Below are 26,174 nucleotides of genomic sequence, written 5' to 3'. Positions count from 1 at the left end.
GAATTCAGCTTTCAGGATCTTCGGTGTTAGCCATCTCACTTTGGAAATGGGAAAGTTTTTGAACCTCCAGGATTTTAGGCTGCAGCTCTTAAATACCTCAAGAATACTTAAATTACAGTGCTGAGGAAACTTGTAGAGGGAGAAGGTCTGCTGTGCTGAAGTTAAGCTTCTGTGTGGTAACACAGGAAAGGCTGCATGGGCAGAAGGAGAAGAGGGAAAAGAAAGCCAGTTTACCTCAGCAGCTGTAACAGTGGTGTGGAAGAAGGGAATGAGATGGACAGTGCAGACATGGTGCAGTGATAACTCTCAGGGAAGGTATAGATGCTACCTAGTTCAGGTGGTACTGAACTCTGTGAAGCTCATATAGAAAGACATGGGCGCGCCCAAAGGCACAGTCATGGTATGGCCCAACAGGTAGTTGTTCTCAAGTCACATCTGTGTGAGTAACAGGGACACTAGTCCAAACCTATCTCGTATTGGCCTTTTCAGCCACCAACGTGCTTGTAACAAACGTGGGTAGAGCCCTTCCCAGATATTCGTTCGCGAAGCCCAGCCATGATGATGAGTCCAAACCTTAGCATGCAATTAGTCACATAGCTAAATTGTTAGTGTGATCTGGTGCTATACTGGCAATTATCACCAGGGGTAAGGCCACATCAGGTCTACGGCTGATGAGAAAAATTCAGTTGTGGCTATGGTGAGGACTAGGAAGTCCCAGCTGCTAGGATTCACCTTCCAAGTGAAGGAGAAATGCCTTTAAAAAAGGCTACTTTGTAGACTGGAAGTAGGCAGCAGATTACAATGCAGGACTCGGGATAATGTAGTGGAGTAACAGAACAGGATTCATCCCAAGCGCTGTAGAGGAAGCCACACTACACAGCTGAACCTAACAATCTCTGTGGACAGAGGAGATAGACAGAAACACACTCGGAGCATACCTTGGTGGAATACCATTACTTTGTATGTCCAAACAATGCAGCTTTTGTTTTAGCTTATGTGCAATGAAATAATTGATTTAAATAGAACTGAATCAAATGGGACATATCTCAGCACAAGAAACATTCAAACTGCAGCAAATTCATGTGCAGAGTAAAAGATACATCACTCAGGTAGGTTGTTATTACATTTATTGCCTTTATGTGTGGTAGTGTGGAAAGCAATTGCATGGGTAAAAAATTTACATCCCTAAGAGGTACACAGAAAGAAATTATGCACTAAGAAGCCCCTCAAAACTTACTTCAAGAAGTTGTTGTGATGTCTGTGTAAAGGTTCTTTGATTTCTTTGATTGCATGCTAGAAGAGTGAAATCCTTTTCCTAAAAACTTGCATGCAGGGTGATTAGTGAGCAAAACTGGAGACAAAAGTGAGAAAAGACAAGGTAAGCTTTTTTTTTTGGCATTACTGTTATTCCCACTGAATCTCCAAATGTCTCTAGCAAAATGTGTTTGATAGATTGGGAATGAAGGATTGTTTCCACATTTTTTGATGCTAATTAGGAATCAGTAGGAGAGAGAGTGGATCAGCATTTGACAGCCTTCTTTTACAAGCATGTTCGTAAAATCTCTGTGTTTTAGTGAGAGATTTCGATGTGCTCAATCTCTAAACCCTGGGCTTTTAGGTTTATCTTTGCATGTTTCAGTTTAAAATCTCAACCAACAAAATCATCACTTTCTATGCCTTGTAGGCTTTAATCCTTTGAAAATCTGATTTAATGAATTCTGCCTTCTGCCTTTTACCTAGATAAACAGTCTTTAAAAAAAACCCAAACCAACAAACAAATTAATGCCATCAACAATAGTAACAAATGTCCTGTCTGTGAGCACAATTAGTAGGAAAACAGCCTTAGTGGTGTTTAGCCTGCAGACACCAGTGGAACTCCACAACCATAGATTCTAATTAAGGGATTGACTTTTCAAGAAAGATTAAAATAACGAAATGCATTTAGCTTTGCTAAACAAAGACAGGGAGGGAATAGGAGAACCCTCAGCAACAGTAAGGAGATCGTAAACAGCAACAATGGACAAGAGCTGTTTAAAGGAAGAGAAAGAACATTTTCCTAGGCACCAAGAATAATAAGGAAGAGTGGATGTGTAAATGGAATAAATAAGTTCAATGGTTTTTGCTGGTATTCTTATTATATTACAACTTATGAATGAACACAGGGATATTACTTGCCAAGGATGGATTTATTCATGACCAAGGAAAATGGAAGAGCTCTGATTACCTTGTTACCACTGCCAAATGTAACATCTAGTTTCATGTGACCCAGGAGAGGCTGTATGACTATATATCCACTCATCATGGAAATGTTTGCATCAAGTCTGGTTTCTATGCAGCCTCTGCAGAAATGTTTACCAGAAATAACATTTACAGAATGGTAAATCCACTTCATCCTTGCAAGGAGCAGTACTGAAGCCACCCCCTTGCTACTGCAGAGAGAGGAGAGGAGCGGTCAGGAAGGCAGCGTAGGCTGTTCAGTGCGATGTGCCCATGGTTTTGACACTGCATCCAGGGGCGGGAGGTGTTCCATTTCTAGCATGAGCTTGAGTAGATCCTTGGCTCCACCACTGGAATTTCTTTATCAGGTGTCTAAACAGCTTGGTGGAGAAGACAGAAATAAAACTGAAGTCTTTATCGTCTGCTACTGCTGTTCAATCCTGCTGTAGGGATTTCTCCTACTTGCTTCTGAGAAAGACGTATTTTGGGGTTAGAATAGCTTCAAAGCCTCTAAGAATACAAGGCTTCTAACACATATTTCAAAAGCCAAACTCAACATTGTTAAGCAGTTCTAGGTTATCAAGATTCAAGGTTGGGCAGATGTCTAGTTTCAGCAAATGCTAATAACTCTTATTAAAAACGCTCTTATTAAAGATTGAGATTGTTTTCTCAATCTTCATAGTAGAACATAATCCTATTACTGCTGAGAGGAGTAGTGTCTTCAAATTAACCTGTACTGTGTCCATTAAAGCTCTTGTAGAAAAGCATAACCACTTCCACTAAAGTCACAGAATCCAGAAATGGACATAGAGCCAATATACAGCTCTGGGTATCCAAAATTAGAGGGGAATCCAGCAAGGCTCCGAGATTGCCTTCTTCCTTTGTCACCTGAGGACAGTTTCTGATATTCCCTCAGAGTATTTATTTCCAACCAGAAAAATAATCACTTTTGCCCCTCCCTACTAACATTAAATGTCCTGCTTTTCCTCTTGACATGTGGGCTTACCAGGTGAACACCTTCCCTCCATTCCGCAATGTGGACAGAGCTGGGGACATGTACTATTTCTAATGTGATGTTTGTATCAACATTTCCCACCAGTTATACAATTAGAGAGACAATTGGGAATTATTTTTTTGTTCCACTGCAGATGATGCATGCAAATGTAGCATTACAGTGCCCACCATGCAATTGCGATGGCATGTGACGGCAATGTTTGCAAATAGTCTATTCTGCAACAAAAGGTCAGCAAGTAACCACTCAGACAGACACAGTGACAGACTTCCTTTCTCCCTGACATGCAATCTTCCTAGAAAATGAAGACAGAAATTAGAGTACATTTGTAAAACATAGAATGAGGTGTGTACAAAACCAATTAAGGAAAGAATTGCTTTTTGCCGCTTTTTTCCTAGTGCATTCTTTTGGAAATTAACCTCCATATACTAATTAACCTTTGGGTGACTTTATGTAAATTAGATGGCATTCTTTGCAGCATTGCTATGGTAGTGTGATTTAAAGTGATATAAAGTACTTTAAAGGCCAACAACGTTTCTTTTTAATGTATTACACTTTAAAGATGTTCAAATGATCAGGTTCTCTTGCAATGAGAGAGATATGAGAAAGAGGGATAGATGAGGAAGAGAAAAGGTACAAAGTGATGTGAAAGATACTGGGAAATTACACAGAGTTCATGGGCCACATCACCAGCTTGATAAACATGCCCAGGACTACTAACTCAACGTAGATGTTCAAATTAGCATCATCTCAGGACCTAGGCTCATACACTGAAAAGAGATATTAAGGATGTTAACTGGAGTCCTAGCGCCCTTGATGATTTTGGAGAAGTAATTTCAGTAGATCAGAAGTATCACTTAGGAAGCCAGGTGATTGACTTCCCTTATGATGTGCAATTAGTTTTCTTATGTGTCTGAGACATCAGGGAACCAAGAGTCTTGTGAGGAAATTTAACTAAGGAAATAGTGCTCAGATTTATTAATATCTGTTGTTATACCTGAAAGATTTCAGACTAGAATTAGCCTAGGTGACTTGGTGTTATCCACAAGTACTTAAAGCACTTGGGATGGCAAAGACATGAGGAGCAACCAAAGCAGTGTCAAAAGAGTTGGAGTCCATGCTGAAGCCAAGTGTGACTCCTGATGTCCACTAAAGCGTTTGGTACAATGAAGATGTCTGGCAATGCCAGTAAAATTTAGAAACCTATTTTAGGACGAGATGAGAGAGATCCTAAAGGTATCTTTCTCCATTACAGAGGGGTACAAAGGTGGTTGGTCCTGATGTAAATGCCTACAGCCCAGATTTAATAAGACATATCCTGGTGCCTCAGACAAGCACGTATAATCTAAGTAGTGGAGCTGGGATGTAAGAGATATAGAAGATACATCACCAGGTGCCTGCTGTGTATTATTGTTGTTATTATTCATAACACATGTATTAAAGCATTAGACATTAAAATGTGCTTATTACATATTATACTACATGTCATATATATATCATCATCAAGATACTGCTCTATCATTTAAATTAAAAGAAAAAAAAAAGGAGCTCATTCAGCCCCTTGAAAAGATGGCTGAGGTGCTCAGCTTGAAAGAGAACCAGGCTGTGACGCCCAAACCACAAAAAATACTGCCTTACAGCCCATACTTAGACTCCTTACCTGCTGAGACAGGGGAAATTTTACAATATAAGTGCTTCAGTCATTCTTTGTCAGTTTAAGAGACTTTCCGCTCACTACTGTGGTTGTGGTGAATCCCAGGCACCTGATTCTCCATGTGACATACACAGAATGGGTATTTCCCACTGCATAGTGTGAATTCAGAACTGGGAACCTACAAGCGATGTGCAGTGAAACTTGGTATTGTCACGTTTTCTGTGAATGTAAGTGTCTGAAAGTTAAGCACAGTAGCAGCTTGCCTTAAGGTGCACAAATTTTGCTGTATTTACCCTGTCATCTGTGAAATGCTCAAACACTTGGAACAATGCCAAAGAGCTACCTGGTTCACTGTCTACATCAAACGGGATAGTCAGTCTGAAAGACTTACTTCAAGGCAGTCTGGTGGAAAACAAGGAAAATTTCAGAGAAATATTATGGGAAAATGATATTATTAATTATATCATAATGGTGTTAGACAACTTTGCATGCTGCTATTAGATAGGGGAGTGAGTTTTAAGTATGATGGAGAGGCAGGTGTGGTAATAGCCCTGATGATGAGGGGTTTTGTCATCAGGGCATCCTGACCATCAAAGTCCCCCCAGTTACTCTACTGGGAGAGCAACCGGCTTAACATCACCCCTCCTCCCACCCTTTTCCCAATACACCTGTTCCTGGGTGAAGTGAAGGGTATTTCAAATTATGAAAGCCATTGAGGAAATTTCTAAGACGCGGTTTCCCTTTGCTCCCTCCATTTTGCCGAAAATAGACATTCAGTTAGCAGGACTTTTGGCAGAGCAGTGCCAAGGCTGCCAGCAGGGCACTCTCCATGAGATCTAGTCACTCCATACTGTGCATTCAAACCTCCACCCACTGCAGCCAGCATTTATTTGTGTCTTGGTTGGAAAGGCAGCTTCCCTTCCTGGCTCCAGCATGTAAAAGGAGTGGAGGTTCCTGAGGCTGTGAGATGGTAATGCCTTGCAATCAGCCCCAGGTTTTTCACCTTTAGCACAACTTTGCATTGCTACAAGGAACATACCAAAGACACGGTGGCATGGGAGAGGCACTCATAATAGTGCTTTAGAAATGGAATGAAAGTTTGTTCAGAGCAAAAATGCAGCAGACTAAGGAAAAGGACAGAGCTGCCTTTTCTCCCTACCCCACGGCTGGCCTCATGCTCTGGTGTGTTTCCATGGAGGCTGTTGCTGTCACTACATGGCTCATGCTGGAGTGTCACATTGGATGGGGGCCAGCTCAACAAGAAAAATAAAGTGAGTTTTTAAGAGGTAATGTGATAAATGTTCTTCTCAGTCTGGCTACCAATATGTACTGTCTAGCCTGAGGCGTGCAGCACATATGGGTGAAGCTACTGACGTTTGGTACTTTTAACTTGTCAAGTCACTTCTTACAAAACCAAAGGAGATGCATTAGACTAACTGAGGAGTCAAATAAAAAAAAAAAAGGTAAGGAAAGGCAAGGCCAAGCAATCTGATTCCCACAGACTGCCAGTGCCCATTTCTCAATTCTTATTCCGAGGTTTACAGGCTTTCTGCATACTGGGGGATTTTCCCTGCTGCTTAGGCACCAGTAGAGTGGACAGCTGTTTGCAGCAGCAGATGGCAGGATAGCAAAGCACCCTGGCCATGCTGATAGGGCTCAGGCAGGTGACAGTGTCCAGGACAGCAGCAGATGCTGGCATTCAAGCCACCTGCCTGGGGCAGCTGTAGCGGTAGCCCTGCACTCCCACTCTTCCAGCAGCTGCTGGAGGAGGTAGCCTGGTTCCAGCTCCTCCTTTTGTCAGGGAAATTCAATTTTACCTTCACTCCTGAGGCTCAAATGAGCTCTGGTGCTAAGTGCTCTGAAGAGAATTTGCTCAGCCTGTTTGGGGAGGCTGTGATAGAAAGGATAACTTTTAAAGCAAAATATAGGTGATGTCTGCTCTTCAGAAATCTGTACCTCTCTCACTTACGGTCTGTCAAGACACTTCAGCAGTCATTTTGTGGTGTGCCCCTGGGCTTCTGGGAGAGCATCACAACCTCCTCCTCTTTTTCCCATCTGTCAGCTCAGTAGTGACAATAGGGCAGACTGGAGTTTCTTTCAGCTCATTCGATTTCTGCGGTTAGCATTTGCCAAATGCTCAACCATTTGTAAAAATCATGTCATCAGTTGTCATTAGAAAGAGAATTGATAACTGGTATTTACTGAGCTTTGAAGTCACTCAAACAAATTCACTCCCTTAGTTCAAAGAAACAAAAATCACACAAACAAGCCTAGACATTAAGTAAGCAATTGCTACAATATGATGCTTAGGTTTTTCAGCTATTAGATTTATATCTAGTGTCACAACTATGAAATAACAATCTATGAAATTCACCATTTAAAAAACCAGAAACCTTTAATTCACAAAAAAAAAAAATAATTTACTCATCTGTAATGTGGTACTTACAGCTGAGTCCAGCTGAAGCCTCTTAATGCTTGTGAGTCACTGACATTCCGTATCCAGAAAGCATACGATCCAGAAATCATCGTGACCGTGGATATGTCCATGATGCTCAGGTGCAAACCTAGACATTTCAAGCCAAAGTAATGTAATAACACAAGACTTAAAAAGAACCATTTTTCATTTTTAATCATAGAATCATAGAATGTCCTGAGTTGGAAGGGATCCATTAGGGTCACTGAGTCCAACTCCTGGCCCTGCACAGGAACATCCCAAACATCTCATATGCCTGAGAGCATTGTCCAAATGCTTCTTGAACTCTGGCAGGTGTGGTGCTGTGACCACTTCCCTGGGGAGCCTGTTTCACCACCCAGCCACATTCTGGGTAAAAAACCTTTTCCTGATATCCAACCTAAACCTCTCCTGACTGAGCTTCATGCCATTTTCTTGAGTCCTGTCACTGATCATGAGAGTGAACAGACTGGTATTTGCCCGTCCGCTTCTCCTCACAAGGAAGTTGTAGACTGCAATGAGGTCTCCCCTCAGTCTCCTCCAGGCTGAACAGACCAAGTGACCTCAGTTGCTGCTCATACAGCTTCCCCTCAAGGCCCTTCACCATCCTCATTGCCCTCCTTTAGACACTCTCTAATAGCTTAATATCTTCCTTATATTGTGCCACCCAAAACTGCATACAATAATCAAGGTGAGGTTGCACCAGTGCAGAGCAGAGCGGGACAATCCCATCCCTTGACCTGCTGGCGATGCTAAGTTGCATGGCCATGAAATCAAAACAAAAATTATCAACATGAATGCCTTAGTAAAACAGGAAAGCATGTGTTAGGATGGAAGCTGGGAAAGGAGGAATGCTGTATGAGTAAAGAAAAAACATCTAAGTGTTTATTTATTTGGAGACTTACTCTGTTGTAATTTTTTTAACACCTCCACAGGGAACAAACAACTTTGCTTAATTAAAAACAATGGGGAAAATATTTGTTATACCTAAAACCTGTCAGGAAAAGCATGAAAGATTGCTAGGGTAATACCTGCAAAGAAGATATCCCAGATGTTTTTGGCTGCCTACTAGGTGCAAAATCAGATTCAGCTGAATGTATTCCTTTGCTAACCTGATTGCAGAATGCTTCTCAGTCCCATGCACAGCCACCAGCCATTTCTGAAACATTTCTGGCTTTGAAACTTCTCCTCCAGGTCTTTAACTTGCAGATCTTCTTTTGGAACCTATGAAATACATGCGCAGGGAACAAATTAGATATCATCAGTTGTATGAAGACACAGTGGAACACAAAATTATCAGGAGATACAGAGAACACAACACAGTGGGAGTTAACAGGGAAAATTGGGAAAGATTGTCACAGGCTGTCTCTCTATCTTACCAAAAGAGATGTAATAGCTTTAATGTTCATATGAGAATACTGTCTGCCTCTCTTTATAAAGCAGTTTAAGAAATCCTGCCCCCCCTTTTTTTTGGTCTCCTAAACAACCAAACAACACATTTAATATAAGGAGCTGAGATAATTGAACATAGACTTCAAATTGATGGAAGAAATTTAATCGGGGTGATATTTAAGTTCATAAATTCAGCTATAAACTACAGGGTTTCGAAACGAAAATCCAGTGCAACCTGTTCCATTCATGGGCATTGCCCTGACATGGTGTCCAGAGCCAGGAAGGCTTTGTCTCCTTTTCTTTTTTTTCTTGCAAAAACATTAACCAAACACTGAAGAGATGCAAAAACCAAAATCCTCCCCAAAACATGTTCCTTGATGATTTCCTGCTCCCTATTAACTTTTGCGAGTGTTGGATTATACTAAATAAGGAACTGTTCCCCCTGTTCTTCTGCCTCTTCCGTAAGATCATAACCTTTCAAGGGCTCTTGCTAAAAGAAGGCAAGTTTAAAATTAAAAAAAAAAAATCCATGATTTCAATCCAAGGTTATAGAAAGGGCACAGAGCTTTTGGATCAAAGGAGTGAAGCATTAATACTGTGTGGCCCCACTTTCCAAGAATAAGTGTCTTGGCAACATTGCTACTCTAAATCTGGCAAATTGAATATTTTGATCTCTGCCCCTGGAGAAAAACATGCACCTATTAATTATATCAGATTATAATTTTCCTCTCTTGTGCAGTGTAACTGAACTATTCTCTGTTATATACTTTATTGTATCACAGAGGCTGCATTGTGTTCACTAACACTGCCATTTATGCACTGAGCTAGGTTGTGCTTTTTGGGGTGGTTTAAAGCAGAGTGGGCTGAAGGGAAGATTTCCTGATAGTCTAAGAACAAAAAATTGGTTTATATGAAGTACAGAAAAAAATAAAAATACCTCCTTACCCAAGGAATTGTACTTCTGATATTTGAATGAGTCCCATGAAATACAACAGCAATGCCTGTTAGTTGTACTTCCCTGTTTTAGATTGACTGGTTTGGTTAGTGGCCACCTAGAAGTTGACTATAAAGCTCAGCATTTGATGGCGGAGTGCTGTGCATGTTGAAACACTTCATAAGTAGATTCAAAGAAACAGAAGCTGATGTCCTTGCCCAAAAAGATCTGCACCACCCTCATGCTTGATGGCAGCTGTCAGATAAAGGGGCAAGGCCCACATGTTGAGCTTAACCCCAGTTTGAATGGAGTAAGATGGAGGAAGCACTTGGCAGATGATCACAGGCTGGATTGCAAGACAGCAACCATACCTGAAAGGCTGTATATGCTGATGTGGTCAATTCCTTGGCAAAGAAAACCCGTTTATTTGCCTGTATCCAAAAGGGAAGGGTTGTGAAAGGAATTAGTAATACAATCCCTCAACTGCAGGTATTTGAATTGATTATCTGTCAACTCAAAGGTTTCTCTAAGTTCAGCAAATGAACACAATCTGTCTTCTAAAATGCATCATGTAATTTGTTACAGCTTTTGTCTAACCGTGCATCCCAAATAAAAATTCATTTAGGTGAGGTTGATTTTTTTATTTGTTTGCTTATTTGAGTTAAAAAATTTAATACAATCTGAAATGGAATAAATAACAGGTAACTTAAGTGATTTTTTTTTTACAACTGGTGTTAATTTAAATGACAAAATCTCTCAATATTCCGCACATTACTCATTTATTTCAGATGTATTTTTATGTGTTTCAGGCACACATTGTTAAAATATGCTATTGATTTTATGTTTTCTTTTGTTCTGAGGTTCCAGTGTGCTCTCTGCTGGTGATGCCATTCCCCATTTTGAAAAATGATTGATTATTAATAAGTTTAAAAAAAAAAACTTAAATAATTCTTAAGGGTAGAAGTTGATAAATTGCTTTCAAAAGTATTATTTATTTGCACATGGATTAGGATCTAAGACAAAAATATAAGACAAATAAGACAATGAATATTGGGGAAGAACCGTGAAGAAAATTCTGTATCAGTGGAGGACAAATACAGTGTGAGAGGCTGAGGAACATTAAGGGGAGATTTTACAATATGTTGGGTTTGGTAAGTTTTAAGAAACTCCATTAGCGGACGAACAGCTAGAGGAAGACTGGAAAGAGCCATGTGATATGGTAAGTGGTGGGAGTCAATAAAAGGGAATTAGTAGTAGTGTTCTAAAGGCAATATGGCAGAAGTGGAGAAGGACTATGGAAAAAGTCTAAAATCACACATAAACACACTTGTTGAGCTTGTGAAAAAATAAGTAACCAGAAATGGTCAGTGGGCCAATTTTTTTTCCTGGTTTCCAAAAGTACGATTTTCTGATTTTAGTCTAGGATATGGCAATACGCTGTTAATGTTCCTGTCTCAAAATTTAGGACTGTTGTTTCTGAAAAAACAGCATGCTGAAAAGTCCCCTTGATTAATAGGACATACAATTAAAGTTCCCTCTTTCCAGGGGGAAAAAAATGAGGAAAAAAAAAGAACTTTCTAAATCTGGAGAAATACTAAATGTTTTCAAAGTCTTTCTGTGTTAAAATGTAAGCCAAAACATTTTCAAATAGATGATGTATGCTCAGCTTTGTTAAGCTAGATGAGACTGGAAATAGTGGTCAGGTGTATGGAGTGAGCCAAGATGGTGATTTAGGAGGACAGGTTTTCCATAAAAGTATATGATTGAGAACTACATTTCTCTATAAATCTGTGATATACATCAAATAATAATGTGTAATATCCCTACTTCTGTATCAATCTATTGATACATAATCAGGTAATACATTTCTCATGCGAATGTAGCTACATATTTTTTTGCTTAGATACTGCCCTGCAAATTCATGCATATGGGTAATAGTTCTTAGTAGCAGGCAACAGACCATGTAAACAGCCAACATAGCACATAATGAAGCTTGCAGAGAACAAATTTTATCACCCACTGTCAGTCAGCCATCCCCTCTTCTAGATGATTTCCTTAGGTATAGTAGATAACTGAATAAAATATTTCTAAGTATGACAAAATAAATATTGATGTTTTAAAATATTTTATCTGAAACTCAGTGGAAATGAGTTTTGTCTTTTTCTCAGGGCACAGCAACATGTGTAACGTGATGTTTCTCTGCTACACACCTTATCACACCATCTACATGCAATCTTCTTCCCACTATCACTATTCATTTTTCATGTGCCAAATATTCATTAATCCTTTAACCTCTGTAGGTAGAAACCAGTTTTTCTCTGCAGAACACTTAGTGCTCCCTGTTCCAAGTGGTTAAGGAGGATGAATGTTGTTAATACTTGTGTTTTCTATGGATAAATCTGAATATAAGCTATGCATCTGTCCAGGGAATGTTTCCAGCTGTCTCCTATACTAGCCTGCTTCCTATGGGATTGCATATTTTATCTTTTAAAACAAGTGTTACAGTGTTAACTTTTGACTTGGGTAAAATCTAATGTATTACATATGTAATTTACAGTGAGTAGCTGGAACTGGTTTTGTATCTAAAATACTAGTATAAGGAAAGACATTGCTTGGGTCATTAGACTGTATTTTAACTATATACTCACTTTTCTCCGAAGAAAATGATTACACTAGAGGCAACATTACAATAGCAAATCATGTATAATCCCCTTTGTAGCTTGTGCAGACGTATATTTCTGTTTATAGCCATTTTAACATTTCTTATTTACTATTCTGCCTCTTTTTTTTTTTTTTAACTTTGTGGAAATAGAGGTAAGATGCAATGACAAATAGTGAAGGGTTAAGTTATCCAAACTATTTATGCCAAGAGGCGGCAGAGGACCATTACAGGGAGAACACACAAAGTGATGTGTACATGTATTTCCAGCAGCCGGCATGAAATGCTCTCCAGGAACAAACATTGGTTCTGGTTCTTCTGGCTTCCTCAGCAAATATTGTGTTGAACAGCAAATATTAGTTTGTATTTACTGCACGTAATAGCGTTTTAGCAGTAATTATTTACCTGTGCTCAGCTTGGCTTTCTGTGTAAATACACAAGCTGCATGAGCATTTACAAACACTCTTACGTGACAGGCCAACCTCCTAGATGAGAGATCCATCCCTCTTTTTGCTTTTTATTTACCAAATTGTTGTTATGACTAGGACCCTCAGGAACTGCTGAGCTGAGTTTGAACTTGAGGAGAATGAGGGATGGGACTCCACAAAGAACTTGCCCTTTTCTACCTACTTTGACCATGGCTTTTGCCAGGGTCCAGCACAGCACCCTGATTATTCACAAGGCTGTTAAGCTTCCTTAAATTGAATTGCCCTCCAAACATTGCCCAGAAACCACCTCAACAGGCAGGGGTGGCCAAAGCTCACCTGCAGTCTGACCACACCGTTTTTACTTCATGCAACATGAACCACAGGGGAGGAGGCAGAAAATAGCCACATCAGCTTTACATTAACAAAAGGCTCTCCAAGGCAAGGGAATCCCTAGGTAACCTGTCAGGCCAGTTTAATAGCTTCAACACTGCTCAGGCATGGACCAGGACCTTTCCATCAAAATATTTCACTGTGTAAACACATACATATAAGAACGCTTTAGAAAAGAGATTTGCTTCTTAAGGTTTAATGCTGACTCTCATGATTTATGTTTTCTAAGGTTTGCTAAGTTCTTCTTTTAAAACATCCATGTAATGAAGACTTTATTTTAAACAAACTTTAAGATTATGAAACCTGTTTCTCTGTATATTGTTATTAAAGCCAGTATCCGCAGCCCAAACGTGTGAAAAACCTTCCCCGTAAAGGAAGTTCTCAGTTTGCAGGGGCGCGACTCAGGCTTACAAGCGCTGACCGAAAAAAAAAAAAAAAAAACCAACAAAAACCCCAACCAAAACCCGCCTCGCGTATTTCTCACGAGCTGCAGCCTGGCTGTGCGAAGGAAACAAAATAAAAAAAGGGAAAGGTTTGCGGCGCTCAGCGCCAGGTAACTGCGGGACACGGCTCGGTCAACCCCGCCCGGCAGCGCGGCCCCGGGGCGGCCCCACCGCGCCCTGTGCCGTCCCCCCCGGGACGCCCCCCAGTGTCGCCACCGCCTTGTCACCTCCGGGGCCCCTTCAACGCTGCTCCCGCCCCCCTGGGGCTCCCTTCAGCGCCCCATCGCCTTGTCCCCCCTCGAGCATCCCCTCAGTGCCCCGACTGCCCCGCGCCCCCTCGGGCTCCCCCGCCGCCCCGCACCCCACTGAGCCGCCTCCGCCCCCGCCCCGTTACCGCGCCCAGCCCTCGGCGCCCCCCCGCCCCGGGCCTCCCCTCGGCGCCACCGCGCCCCCGCTGCCGGCCCCGCCCGGCCCCTCCCCGCGGCGCCCCGCTGCCCTGCCCCTCCCCGGGGCCGCGGCCGGGGCCAGGGCCGGGGCCGGGCGGGGGGCGGCGCGGCCGGGCGTTCCCGTCCCCACCCCCCGGGGCGGGGCGGGCGGCGCACCGGGGCGGCCGCGGGGCGGGGGCGCGGCCCCTCCCTCCCTCCCCTCCCTCCGCCCGGCTGCCGGTGGGGGCGGGGACGCGCCGCATGCCAGCGACGCCACCGGCGCCCGCCGCGGCCGGAGCAGGGGCCGGGAGCTGGGGAGGGGGACACCGGTCCGGACCCTTTGTCTGAGAGGCCCGCGGGGCGGCGCGGCGGGCCCAGCGCCAGGCGCGGCCAGGCGGCGCCGGGAGCCTCCACGCCCGGCCCACCCTGCCCGGGCTCATCATGTGACGCGGGTAAGTCGGCGGCGAGCGAGCGCCGCGGCTCCCCCGGCTGCCCCCATTCATTTCCTGGGAACGGCCGCCGGTGCGGGCTGTGAGTGCTGGGGCACTGCCCGGGGAGAGCGGGGCGGGCGGACAGATACACAGAGCGGGGACCCTGTGTCAGGGAAGGGAACAGTTTCTTCTCCTGCTCTGCCGCTTCTGCTCAGGTCTGTGCCGATTCCCTTTCTTAGCCAGGATAAACGGCGAATGTGTGTGGGTTTTGCCGCTGCTGTCCCAGTCAGCCTTCTATTTAAAAAAACAGACAAACAAAAAATCGCTCCTATGCCGAAGTTAAATAATTCTAAAGAAAAGCGGGGGCAGGGCGCCCCCCCCGCTTCCCCCGGCGCCGCCGGGGCGAGCCGGGGGTTAACGGCGGTGCCCTCCCTCCCTCCATCCCCCCTCCCTTCCTCCCTCCCCCTCTCCATCCATCCCTTCCTCCCTCCGTCCCTCCCGGTGCCCCGGCGGCAGCGACACCGGGGTTGGGTGCTAAGGGCCGGCCCGAACTTTTCCTCAACTTTCCCGCTGAGGCTTTAGGAGGGGGAAAAGGGAGAGGGGGAGGGGGGACGGTGAAAAAAGCAGGGGAAAAAAAGGCGATAAGCGAGGAGTGATGAGCAGCGATCTGGGAGCGCCCAGCCCTTTGTGCTGCCGTCCCGGGGGGTTCGGGGGATGGGGCGGGCGGCCCCCCTGCGCATTTGGGGGTGGGCAATTAATATATAAATAAATACCAAAAAAGTATAAAGCGTAACGCTCTTTGGAGGGAAGAATCGGAGTGTAACGCTCTACGGGGAAAAAATCGGACTCTAACGCGCGATGGGGGAAAAAATAAAAACCAAGAGTGTAATGCTGTATTACCTTCTACAAAAATAATTATCTTCTATGGAACAAATCGGGAGCTTGGGTAGCAAACCGCTGGTATTTATATTTAAAGCGTATGCCCAGAGCGACTGCAGGAGATGCGTTATCCCATGGCATCGGCATCACCCCATGAAGCTCTCTGAAAGCTTTCCGCGGCTGGGATGAAATTTCCTCTAGGACGAGATCTGGACTCCTATCCGCCTCCCCGAGAATCCTGCACCACCGCTGGTGGTGGAATTTGGGGGAGGCGGATACGAGCAGTCAGATGGGTTATTTTATATTCCCCTCCCCGTGATTTGCAGGGGTGCGATGCTCTGGTCCAGACAGCGGGTTATTTTTTTTGTTGTTGTTTTTTTGTTTTTTGTTTTTTTTTTTCCGGATCTTGGCGTGATGTTCACTCCCGCAAACGGGTTTGCTTGGGAAATAAGGTGTTTTACGCGCTCAGGGAGCAGGTATGAGCAGTTTCGGTAGGAAGCAGTGAAGAGAAGTTCACTTGATCGTGTCTGTATGGAGCTTGTAAGATCCTGCTAGCTCTTGGCAGTCCCCCACTCCCTAAGTCAATAAACCAGTTTATTTTTTTAATTATCCATCACGAAATAAATGGTATTTCTCCCACTTCCCCTTTCCCCCCTTGCTTTTCCCTTTTTGTCTCGCCACGGCAGGTACATTATTCGTGGCAACTTTGTGTGGCTGCTTTATATAGCGCTGGCATATGGGCTCCATTTTCTGCTCTCTGGTTGGTCTACAACTCTGAAATGCACAGGAACAGCAAAGTGTTCTCAGTGTGGGATTAGTAACTGTGCTGAATAGGTCACAGATGGGGCGATAGGAGCATTTTTATTAATGACGTAACGTTGCATAAACCGAGTCTACTTTTTTTTTAATATATTATTCGGGCTGGGGGAGGGGGAATATTTTGAATGTCTTTTTAATGGGACATAATGAACTTGAAACCGCTGTCTGCAAGCTGGCGTATCACCTCTCGTCACAAACCGACGGCGCACAGCGAAGGAAACATTGCGGATTTTTTTTTTTTATTTTTTTTTTAATGTCTTTTTGGTTTTTTTCCCTTCCCGTGCTGCCTGAGGCTTTGGCAGTCGCTGCTACGCTGCTGCTGGCAGGTGCCCGGGCTGGAGGCTGGTGGGATGACATCACCCCCTCGGTGGCACCCATGCGCACCCCTCGCCAGCCCAGCACCTCCGCCCGCTCGCCCCCACTGCCTCTGGGACAACAGCGGTGGTATTTTCCTCCCCCCCCCTTTTTTTTTTCTTCTAGTTTTTTTTCCCCACCATTTCTTTTGCTGTGTCTGGTACCTGGAATCGGGGGGGGGGGGGGCGGGGGGGACAGTCTGAAGATACCTTTTTTTTAATCAGACCTTTTCATTAGAATACTGGCAGCTTTACAAGGTGGTTTAGGCTTTTTTTTGGTTTTTTTCCTCCTCTTTCCCTCCCTCCCCCCAAGTTCATGGAGTAGTCAGTATAATTTAAAATGGGTTGTGAAAAAATCATATTTCCTTCTGTCCCCCAGCTGTGGGGTAAAAGAAGCTTTTTGAGGAGGAGATATGCCATAGGGCATTTAGAGTTTAGGATATGGGAGATACTGTTTGCTTTCTGCTTCTGATAGTGAAGCAATATCAGACATATAAATAGGGGGTATGGGAAATGAGGTATTTTTAATTCTGTTTTTTTCCCCCCAGCAATACTTGGTGATGGCATTTCCAGGCCTTTCTTTGCTCTCTTGTAGAAAAACCTTTGCTAGAAAGGCCCCTGAGAGCCCAAGAAGACTGTGTGTAACAACTTTTAAAAATAAACTTTAAGATTCCAGGACAGGCTAATTGTGGAGTCCTCTGCCAGCTGTTTCTGTTGGGATGAGCCAGACCTGAATGTGCATGAGCAGAGTTTCACTTTAGATGAGAGGAGGCAGAAATGTGGTGGGGCTGAACCAGCTCTTCTTCCTCCAGGAGACGCTAGTATGGGGTCAGTGAAGGGCTTGGGCTGCAGAACTTTGTGGTACCGACTGTTTTCCTCTTCACGTAGACCATGGTACCCACCATAATTAAATAGAAATACAGACCATGTATTTGGGGGAAATGGGTGATTTGGGGGAAATGAGCACCTTTCCCAGGTGCTTCGGGAGCTCTCTGCTGCACAGTGTGATTTCAGAAGGTCTGTGTTATTTGGTGCAGGTTTCAGTGCTAGAAGGGTATCCCATTCAGATTTTGGGCCTGATTTTTGTTCACATAATGGAAAGGTGTGTGCCTTTTCTCATGGCTGGGTGCGTGATGTCCACTTACCAGTAGTGTTCACGAAGTTGTGGTGCTGTAGCCTCCTTGCTTCAGGCTGTTGGATCACCTATGTGAGCCTTGCATGGCTGCTGGCACCACTTCTCAGAGTGGTCAACCTCCTTACTCCTTCCTTCGATAAGTGTTTGCTTTGTGTAACAGGTCTCATGAGTACAAGGATGGTTTTGACCAAGTCTTCCTTTGAATCAAGTAAAATAGGCAACTGTGACTGAGGTGTTTGTATATTAATAAATCTGGGGTTTTGGAAATACTTTTGCTGAAGGGTCTTGCTTCTGACTTTTCAAGTACTGTATCTTGATTTATTCTGTTGGAGGATGACTGTGGTTTTGTCTTTCCTTGACATAACTAAACTACTAAAATGAGACAAAAAATTAATTTCTTGAAATAGAAATTTTGGTTTTAGAAAAGCTGAAATGGATGCAGCACCCAGACTTTGACCTTCTCAGCTCCTCACTAGTGGTTGTTTACTACAGCTGCAGCTGTGCGTCTTTGAAAGAGGAGGAGCTGAAAACACAAGCATGCTCACTTTCCCCAGCTAAGAGGAAAACGTCTAATGAGCATGCTGTTTCAAAGTGAGATGTAGAGAAAAGTATTGAGTAGTCAGGGTGCAGCTTTTCCTTTCCTTTGTGCAAGGAGTGCTTTGCTGTGTCTGTAAGAGAAATTTTGAATCTTGAAAGTGAAAAACATGAATGCATGAAATGATTACATTTCCTACACAGTAAAAAAGTTTTGTTTGCTTTTTTTTTTTTTAATAAAATGCATACTTAAGCTAGAAAAGAGAAATGCTTTTGCACTGTAGTACTGGGGACACTTTCAACATTGTTTGTTGCTGGAAAAAACTCTGTGTAACCTTACCCTGTGTTCAACAACTGAACTTTAGACAGTCCTCTTCCTTCAGCTGAATGATTTTTTTTTTTTTAAGTCAGTACTAAATGAGGGAAAAAAAAGGCAACAAGAGTTTTATTTGGTGATTCAGTGTCAAAATGATTGTGTTAGTTTATAGCTAGACATAGAGGTATGTTGACAAACTTGACTAGAGTGTTGACTAGACCCTGTGACACTGATGCAAAAGTGGGTAAAATTGGACCGATCTGAGCCTAGTTGTGCAGTCTCTTTTGGTTTTTTATATATATATATAAATATATAGCCCTGTGTTAACAGTGCTATGTTTGAATTTGGAATCTTTTTTACGGTGCAGAGGGTTTGCTTAGATTTGGTGCTCTGAAATACATGAACTTTCTCACACTTCTGCAAAGTTTGGTGTAACTAGTAGGTCTGAAGTTTATTCCAAGGCTGTGCTCTCATTTGCTCCCAAGGAATAACTTAATACAGAAAAGGTAAACTATTCTTTAATTAGTTCTATTTACCTTTTGGTGGCAGAGAACTCTTAAAATAATACTGAAAGACAGAAAGAAGAGGGAAAGTGAACATGGCTTTGCCAAATATATATCTATGCTGTATGTAATACTGAGCTTGTGTGGACTTTCTTGAGTTCAGTGTAAAGTCTCTTGGTATTAATCAGAAAGCATTTTCTAGATTTTGGACTAAACCAAAATGAAAATACAAATATTTTTTGCATTTATGTTTGCTGCAGAATGATGTGTTTTGATTTGGAGAAGACAGATTATGGTGTGCATTGGTCTTATAGCTGTTTCTGTCATTTTCTGCATTTTTGGGGTGGGATGATGGCATGAGCCATCTCAGTGTTTCTCAACTGAAATATATGGTAAAACTTGGGAGTGAATATATCAAATCATGTGAGATACATTCAGGGACTGTATGCTTCATACTGTGTGTTTCTTCCACTCAGCATCTGTACACGTCAGCTCTTGTGTCAGAAGAGTCCCTTTAGGGGACAAGGGTTTGACTTATCTGGATAAGGTGGGACTTATCTGGATGTTGACATGCTTATATTTTTTATTACTTTTTTTTTTAAAGTTCAGTAAAATCACAAGGATGCAAAAGCTGTGTATGTCAGGATCAAGGGAGATGCCATGATTAAAGAGTATTAAAGGTACGTATTCAGTGATACTGCAGAGAGACCTCGACAGATCAGAGGACTGGGCAATCACCAACCATATGAAGTTCAACAAGGGAAAGTGCCGGATTCTGCACCTGGGGTGGGGCAGCCCTGGATTTTCTTACAGACTGGGGAATGAGATTCTAGAGAGCAGTTTTGCGGAAAGGGAGACCTAGGGGTCCTGGCAATGGCAAGTTGAATCTGAGTCAGCAGTTCCCTGGCAGCCAGGAGGGCCAGTCGTGTCCTGGGGGGGCATCAGATGGCAAAGCATCACCAGCCGGTCGAGGGAGGGGATTGTCCCACTCTGCTCTGCACTGGTGAGGCCTCACCTTGAATATTGTGTGCAGTTTTGGGTGCCAGAATATAAGGAAGATATTAAGCTATTAGTGAGTGTCTAAAGGAGGGCAGTGAGGATGGTGAAGGGCCTTGATGGGAAGCCATATGAGGAGTGGCTGAGATCACTTGGTCTGTTCAGCCTGGAGAAGAGGAGACTGAGGGGGGACCTCATTGCAGTCTACAACTTCCTTGTGAGGGGAAGAGGAAGAGCAGGCACTGATCTCTGTGGTGACCAGTGACCCGAGGGAATGGCCTGAATTTGTGTCAGGGGAGGTTTAGATTGGATATTAGAAAAAGGTTCTTTACCCAGAGGGTGTATGGACACTGGAACAGGCTCCCCAGGGAAGTGGTCGCAACACCAAGGCTGACAGTGTTCAAGAAGCGTTTGGATAATACTCTTAGGCACATCGTGTCTCTTGGGGGTGGTCCTCTGCAAGGTTAAGAGTTGGCACTCAATAATCCTTGTGGGTCCCTTCCAACTCAGGATATTCTGTGATACTGAATAAAGTCTGCTAAGACTGTTGAACGCTTATATTTCTTACTGTCTGAATGCAATCCTAATAATGTCTGTACTTTTAAAAAAATTTCTGGTTTATTTGTTCATAGGATTTTTTTTGTTTTTTTTTTTTTTTTTTCTTATTTTATTTGTATTTCTTGAAACAATGCCCTCGTGTGCAATGATGTTTATACTTTTGTGGATGGCTGGCAGTGCTGGTGTTGACAGGCTTTAGAGTTGCAGCACAGACCAGCACCACTTGAGTTAAGGAATGTCTGGTTAGCAGTAGCAAGCTTTTGTCCTCTCTGTGAACCAGCCTCCAGGACGGGAATGAGGCAGAGCTCTTTGCTAATGGCTGGCATGGTATTTGCTACATAGTAGAGTAATGATGGGACTCAAAAATCGCTAGCTTTGTTCCTGGCCTGGCTGTGGGGCGAGTGTGTTCTCGTTGTTTAAACATGGAACAATCAAATGCATGACCTTGGACATCAGCACTTTGAAGGGGATAATTAATCAGATGATGTATCGTGTTGGGATACCCGAGTTCTAGTCTTGTTTGTGTCATATGTCACCTGGGACGAGCACTTCAATACCCGCTCTGTAAGGTGGTAAGCAGTGACCTTTTTAATGTGAAGTGGTGTCCAGTGATCAGAGCAGCAAAGAGCACAAGGTTATGCATGCTAACGCTGATCCTCTCACTGACAGCCTAAATAATTTCTTTTTCTTTGCCTTGGCCAAGAAGGGCTTTTCTAGTCGTAGTGATGCATCTCTGTTCTGATGGTAGCACGGGAAGCATAGGGGTGCTGGCAGACCACATGGGGGTGTGTGCAGAGAGCTCAGGCCAGCTGGAAGTATGTTAAGGTTTGTTAGTGGAGTTGGAGATGCTACTAGTGAGCTCTGGAAGCCTTCCTGAGCATGGGTGAACCGTAATTCTCATACACTTTGGTCAAGTCTTGGCAGGCTGTGATTGATATGGGTAAAGGCAGCCATCTATCCCCAGCAGTTTCTGTCTGTGGATCCCTGAGGGAGAATCTAAAAAAAAAAAAAACAAACAAACCAAAAACCCACTGAATTTTTTTCTTTTTCCGCACTACAAAAATTGTCAGAAGTGATGGATGTGCTCTCAGAAACTTTCAAATCAAACTTTGCAGAAGCAGTCACTAAGTATTTCGGTTGAAATGATTGAAATTTGTTAACTGGAATAATGCAGTATTAGAAGTTCAAAGAGTAACTGTGACTGTTACTTACCATGTATGTTATTTACCACCCTCCCCTCATCATGGTACCAGCATTTTTAGATGGTCTGCTAAAAATTGAAGAGACCTTTTATAGCAGATGTCATAACACGACATCTGAGGTAGTCACTGAGATATTTAGAATTAATGGTATCAGTTGCCAGTTCTTTCTAGAAAAAAAGAAAGATAGTGGCTGTGACTACCATGTAGATTCCCATTTGACAGGAATCTGATCAGGACTTGACTTAAAATCAGAATAATATAGAAATTTTTTTTTTTAATCTGTCTTTATTTTGAGTGTGTAATGCTGGCATGAAACAGTTTTGAGTTAGACTTCAAGTATGGGTTGGCAGTGCTCTAGAAGAGCATGTAAAGAGCTGTGATTGATGACACTTCAAAATCTTTTAAAGTGTTGGAGAGTAGTTGGAGCTCTTCCAGTTCCTTTTTCAGTGAATCTTTCAGTTGCAAGAAAATTGCAAGTGGGAAATGATTTCTCTTAAGAAAAAAAAAAAGTAGAGAAAAACATTCCTTTCCAGTTTCTATAAATTGGTAACAGTTACCAGGTGACTTGTTCAGTCTAACCAAGGAAATCTTTTGTGTAGATGGTGCCCTACAAAATTTTAAAAGGAAAAAATAAACTAACTGGGTTATTTTTTCACTTTTGAAACTGAGAGCGTGTAAAGTTGGTTTAGTTAGGAGGCAGATTTGGAGGCTGCTATTTCGGAAAACATTGCTGTTTTCACTTTTACTTTTGAGATCTATATTCAGCTAAATAAACACTTGGCTAAAATGTCTTCGACATTTATCTAAGAATATATATTAATAATTATTGACCTTTCATTTTGAGAAGGTGATACATTTGTAATTTTTGATTCCGACTTTATTGGGATAAAGTTTACAATAGTCAGAATCAAACAACGAAATATGAACATAGCACAAATTGAAAAATACCATGAGATTTAGTACACTTTCTCTGCTTTGCATTCCAGCCAGTATCCAAGCTGTATTTTTTTTTTGTGCTTGCTGGAGATGTGCTCTCCTTTAGGTTTCAGTTTTTGATGGATTTAGGAAGACAATATTTCTTTTGCATTGCAATACTGAAGAACTGTGGGGGATAGGCAGGGGTGGGAGGCTTGACTCTGCATAGCAATCACAAGACATTTGCCTAAGTCAGTTCTCATGGATAGCTTGAATAAAATATGTTCCTTTTCCAAAAAGCAGAGCTTAGCTCACCCTTGCCTCAGAAGTGTGTGCTAAAAATCATGACGCTAGAATCATTCTCATGGTCCAAACACCATCATAAAATCTCTCCGTTGGCTGACAGTAGAGAAAGTCTCAGATGTTTGGCTCACACGTGGATGCATGCACTGTACTTGTTAAAAAATAAGTGAGAGGATGCCTGCAGTGCTGAAATCCTGGGAGAAACACTAGTGGCCCTGCAGGATTTGGTGTGGTGAGGAAGGAATAGCAGTTTCTCTTGGTTCTTCTTGTGGCTTTTGTTATTTGGTATTTAATTTAGCCCATGTATTGCAGAAGCAGGTAGCCCTAGCAAGGCCACGGTAGGCAGGCTATGATTTCCTACAGCAGGGGCAGCACCAGGAGCTTGGTGGTTTAGTACCTAAGTCCTCTTGGGGGCATGACCTGAAATATACCTATATCTTCAGATCCCTCTCCAAGTAGTACTGAAGTTCCACCTATGTGTGGCTTTCATGGACACATCTTTTTTCTTGCCTTAAACAGAAAGAAAAAACTAGGAATTGGAGTAAAAGAAGGAAGTTTCTTCTTGTGATGAATTCTGACTGCAGTTGATGTTGCATGTTCCCATCCATCAGTTCTCATCCCTGTGTGTTTAGCTATTGTGTTGTCTTCTGCCTGTTGCCAGCAGCGCTACCCTGCCCTTCTTTGGGCAAGGAGTGCTGTTCTCTTCCTCTTGCTGTAACTCTTCTGTTGATAACTTTGTCATTAAAAAGCTTCTTTAATTTTTATTTTCAGACACATTTTCTGGCTCCTGGATTATTTTAAAGATGCCTTCTTCTTATGAAAAGTACAGCAACTTTACCTACTTCCCACCTGATTTTTCTTAACAACGTTTCTACTTGTACAATTGTGTTTTCAATCCACTTGACTGAAGAAGCCTTTATAGATTACATATATATCGTGGCTAGGCTTCGCGAACGAAGATTTGGGAGGGACTCTACCGACATTTGCTACAAGCATGCTGGTGGCTAAAAAGGCCAACACGAGACAGGCATGTCCGATTACAAAAGGCACAGCAGAAGGACTCCTTAGGTGGTAAATTCTGCAAGACATGATTCTTTCTGCGTTGCCTTTTCTCCTCAAGGGTGTTCCTGCGTGCGTTCTCAAAGGCATCAGCAGCGTTATAGATGGTGTGTCTCCAGCCCTCCTGGCTGGAGGTCAGAATAGACCAGTTATGTTGATCAATGTGGCCAAGGGTGAGATGATGTTTCAGGGAGTCCTTGTATCTTCTCTTTCGGGCTCCTCTCATGTGGCAGCCGGTTGCAAGTTCACCATAAAGCAAGATCTTAGGGAGGTGGTGGTCCTTCATCCTTGAGACGTGCCCTGCCCATCGCAGTTGTGTTCTCATCAACATGGCCTCAATACTTGTGACTGCTGCTTGTTCTAGAACAGATGTATTGGTTACATAATCTGACCAGTTTAGGATTGTACGGAGACAGCATTGATGGAAGGGTTCTAAGAGTCGCAGGTGGTGGCAGTAGATGACTCATGATTCGGACCCATATAAGAGAGTAGACAGCACAATGGCTCTGTAAACACTGATCTTTGTGCTTTTTTTCAGGTGTTTATTTCACCAGACTATTTTATGGAGTTTTCCGAAGGCACTATATGCCTTTGCTAACCTGTTGTCTATCTCTCTGTCGATCTTACCGTCTGAAGAGATGATGCTACCTAGGTAGTTGAACTGCTGGACAGATTTGAGCTCTGATTTGCCAATGGTGATATGATGGAAGACTTCCTGAGGTGCGGGTTGATAGAAAACTTCTGTCTTCTTTAAGCTGACTTCCAGCCCAGGAAGCTCAGCAGCTTCAGCAAAGCAGGATGTTAAACACTGCAGAGCTACTCCTGTGTGGGCAACGAGGGCGTCGTTGTCAGCATAAAGCAGCTCCCGGACAAGATGATTTAAGGTCTTAGTGTGGGCCTTCAGTCGCCTTAGGTTGAATAGGCTTCCATCAGTACGATATCAAATGTGAATACCATCTTCTTTGTCAAGGTCTGCCGTGGCCCTTTGGAGCATCATGCTGAAAAAGACTGTGAATAGGGTTGGTGCAAGAACGCAGCCTCGTTTCACACCATCGGTTATTAGAAAGGGCTCAGAAAGTGCATTGCCATATCTGACTTGGCTGCGCTGATCCTCATGGAGTGAGATGATCATTTTAAGGAACTTGGAGGGACATCCTAACCATTCCAAAATCTGCCACAGACCTTTTCTGCTCACAGTATCGAAAGCCTTGGTGAGATCAACAGAGGTTACATAGAGACCTTTGTTCTGTTCCCTACACTTCTCTTGCAGTTGTCTGAGAACAAATACCATGTTTGTGGTACTCCTGTTGGCTCTGAAACCACACTGGCTTTCAGGTAGAAGTTCTTTTGCTATAGTGGGTATTAGTCTGTTCAAAAGTATTCTTGCCAGGATTTTGCCAGCAATGGAGAGCAGAGTAATACCTCAGTAATTTGAACAGTCTGATCTATCTCCTTTCTTCTTATACAAAGTGATGATGACTGCATCACGTAGGTGCGATGGTAGTTCACCTAGTTCCCGACAGTGCACCACGAACTCGTGAAATTTAGCATGGAGTGCTTGGCCCCCATCCTTCCAGACTTCAGGTGGAATTCCATCAACCCCAGCTGCCTTGCCGATTTTCACCTGCTGTATGGCCTTAAGGGTTTCTGCCATAGTAGGGGCAATATCCAAATCATTCTTCACCAGTTGCTGTGTAATGCACTGAATTGCTGAGCACATATATATATTGCTACTTGCTTTGCATAAGGGGTATTTTCTCGGTTGTTCAGCACCTAACTGGCAAGCCCTCTGAGCAGGGCTACCTTTCTGAGAGCATGACTTTCCATGGTGGCTTCTGCCTGATGGAGAGCAGGGAAGGTGGGGTGCGAGTGCTCCTCTGCGTTTGGTCGTGGGTGCTGTAGTGTCTTTCAAGAGATCCAGAGTGAGCCAGGGTCACTCCCATGTCCCATCTTACTCCTTGGATATTGCTGTGATATCAAAAATAGAAATGTAAGGGTAGTGTGAGAGGTCTTTTTGTATTGGTCATGTATTAGAAATATGAAAATAATCAGTGGAAATATTCTTGTGTTATACAGTGTTAAAACTAATTCAGCAAACTCAAAAATTCTATCTCAAAGAATCTGTACTAGTAATTTTTATATGAGAGAACAGAAATGAGACACAT

The 26,174-nt window shown here is 43.1% G+C and overlaps 1 protein-coding gene and 1 long non-coding RNA gene across 9 annotated transcripts in view; one reads left to right on the top strand and one right to left on the bottom strand.

Annotated features, from left to right (window-relative positions):
* Positions 1-1,104: 1,104 nt before the first annotated feature.
* Positions 1,105-9,658, bottom strand: LOC135409831 (uncharacterized). 2 transcript variants are annotated; one of them, XR_010428380.1, is made up of 3 exons: positions 8,448-9,658; positions 5,227-5,285; positions 1,105-2,597 (listed from the first exon to the last, which is right to left on the bottom strand). It is a non-coding gene; the product is annotated as an uncharacterized LOC135409831 (long non-coding RNA). The 2 variants fall into 2 exon arrangements; XR_010428379.1 differs by having other exon boundaries at positions 1,105-5,285.
* Positions 9,659-14,334: 4,676 nt separating this feature from the next.
* KLF12 (KLF transcription factor 12) overlaps positions 14,335-26,174 on the top strand; it is a 241,587-nt gene continuing 229,747 nt past the window's right edge. For 4 of the 7 annotated variants that reach the window (XM_064645887.1, XM_064645882.1, XM_064645890.1 and 1 more), the window contains exon 1: positions 14,335-14,458. The gene's annotated coding sequence lies outside the window, so the exon portion shown is untranslated. Of the gene's footprint in view, positions 14,459-14,540; positions 14,653-19,606; positions 19,657-26,174 lie in introns of those variants that run through there. The other 3 variants (XM_064645883.1, XM_064645886.1, XM_064645885.1) reach the window with 3 other exon arrangements.

Source organism: Pseudopipra pipra, chromosome 2 (genome assembly GCF_036250125.1).
Source record: "Pseudopipra pipra isolate bDixPip1 chromosome 2, bDixPip1.hap1, whole genome shotgun sequence".
NCBI classification, from domain to species: domain Eukaryota; kingdom Metazoa; phylum Chordata; class Aves; order Passeriformes; family Pipridae; genus Pseudopipra; species Pseudopipra pipra.
The sequence above is the reverse complement of the archived record's forward strand: the minus strand, read 5'-3'. Positions and strand labels throughout refer to the sequence as shown.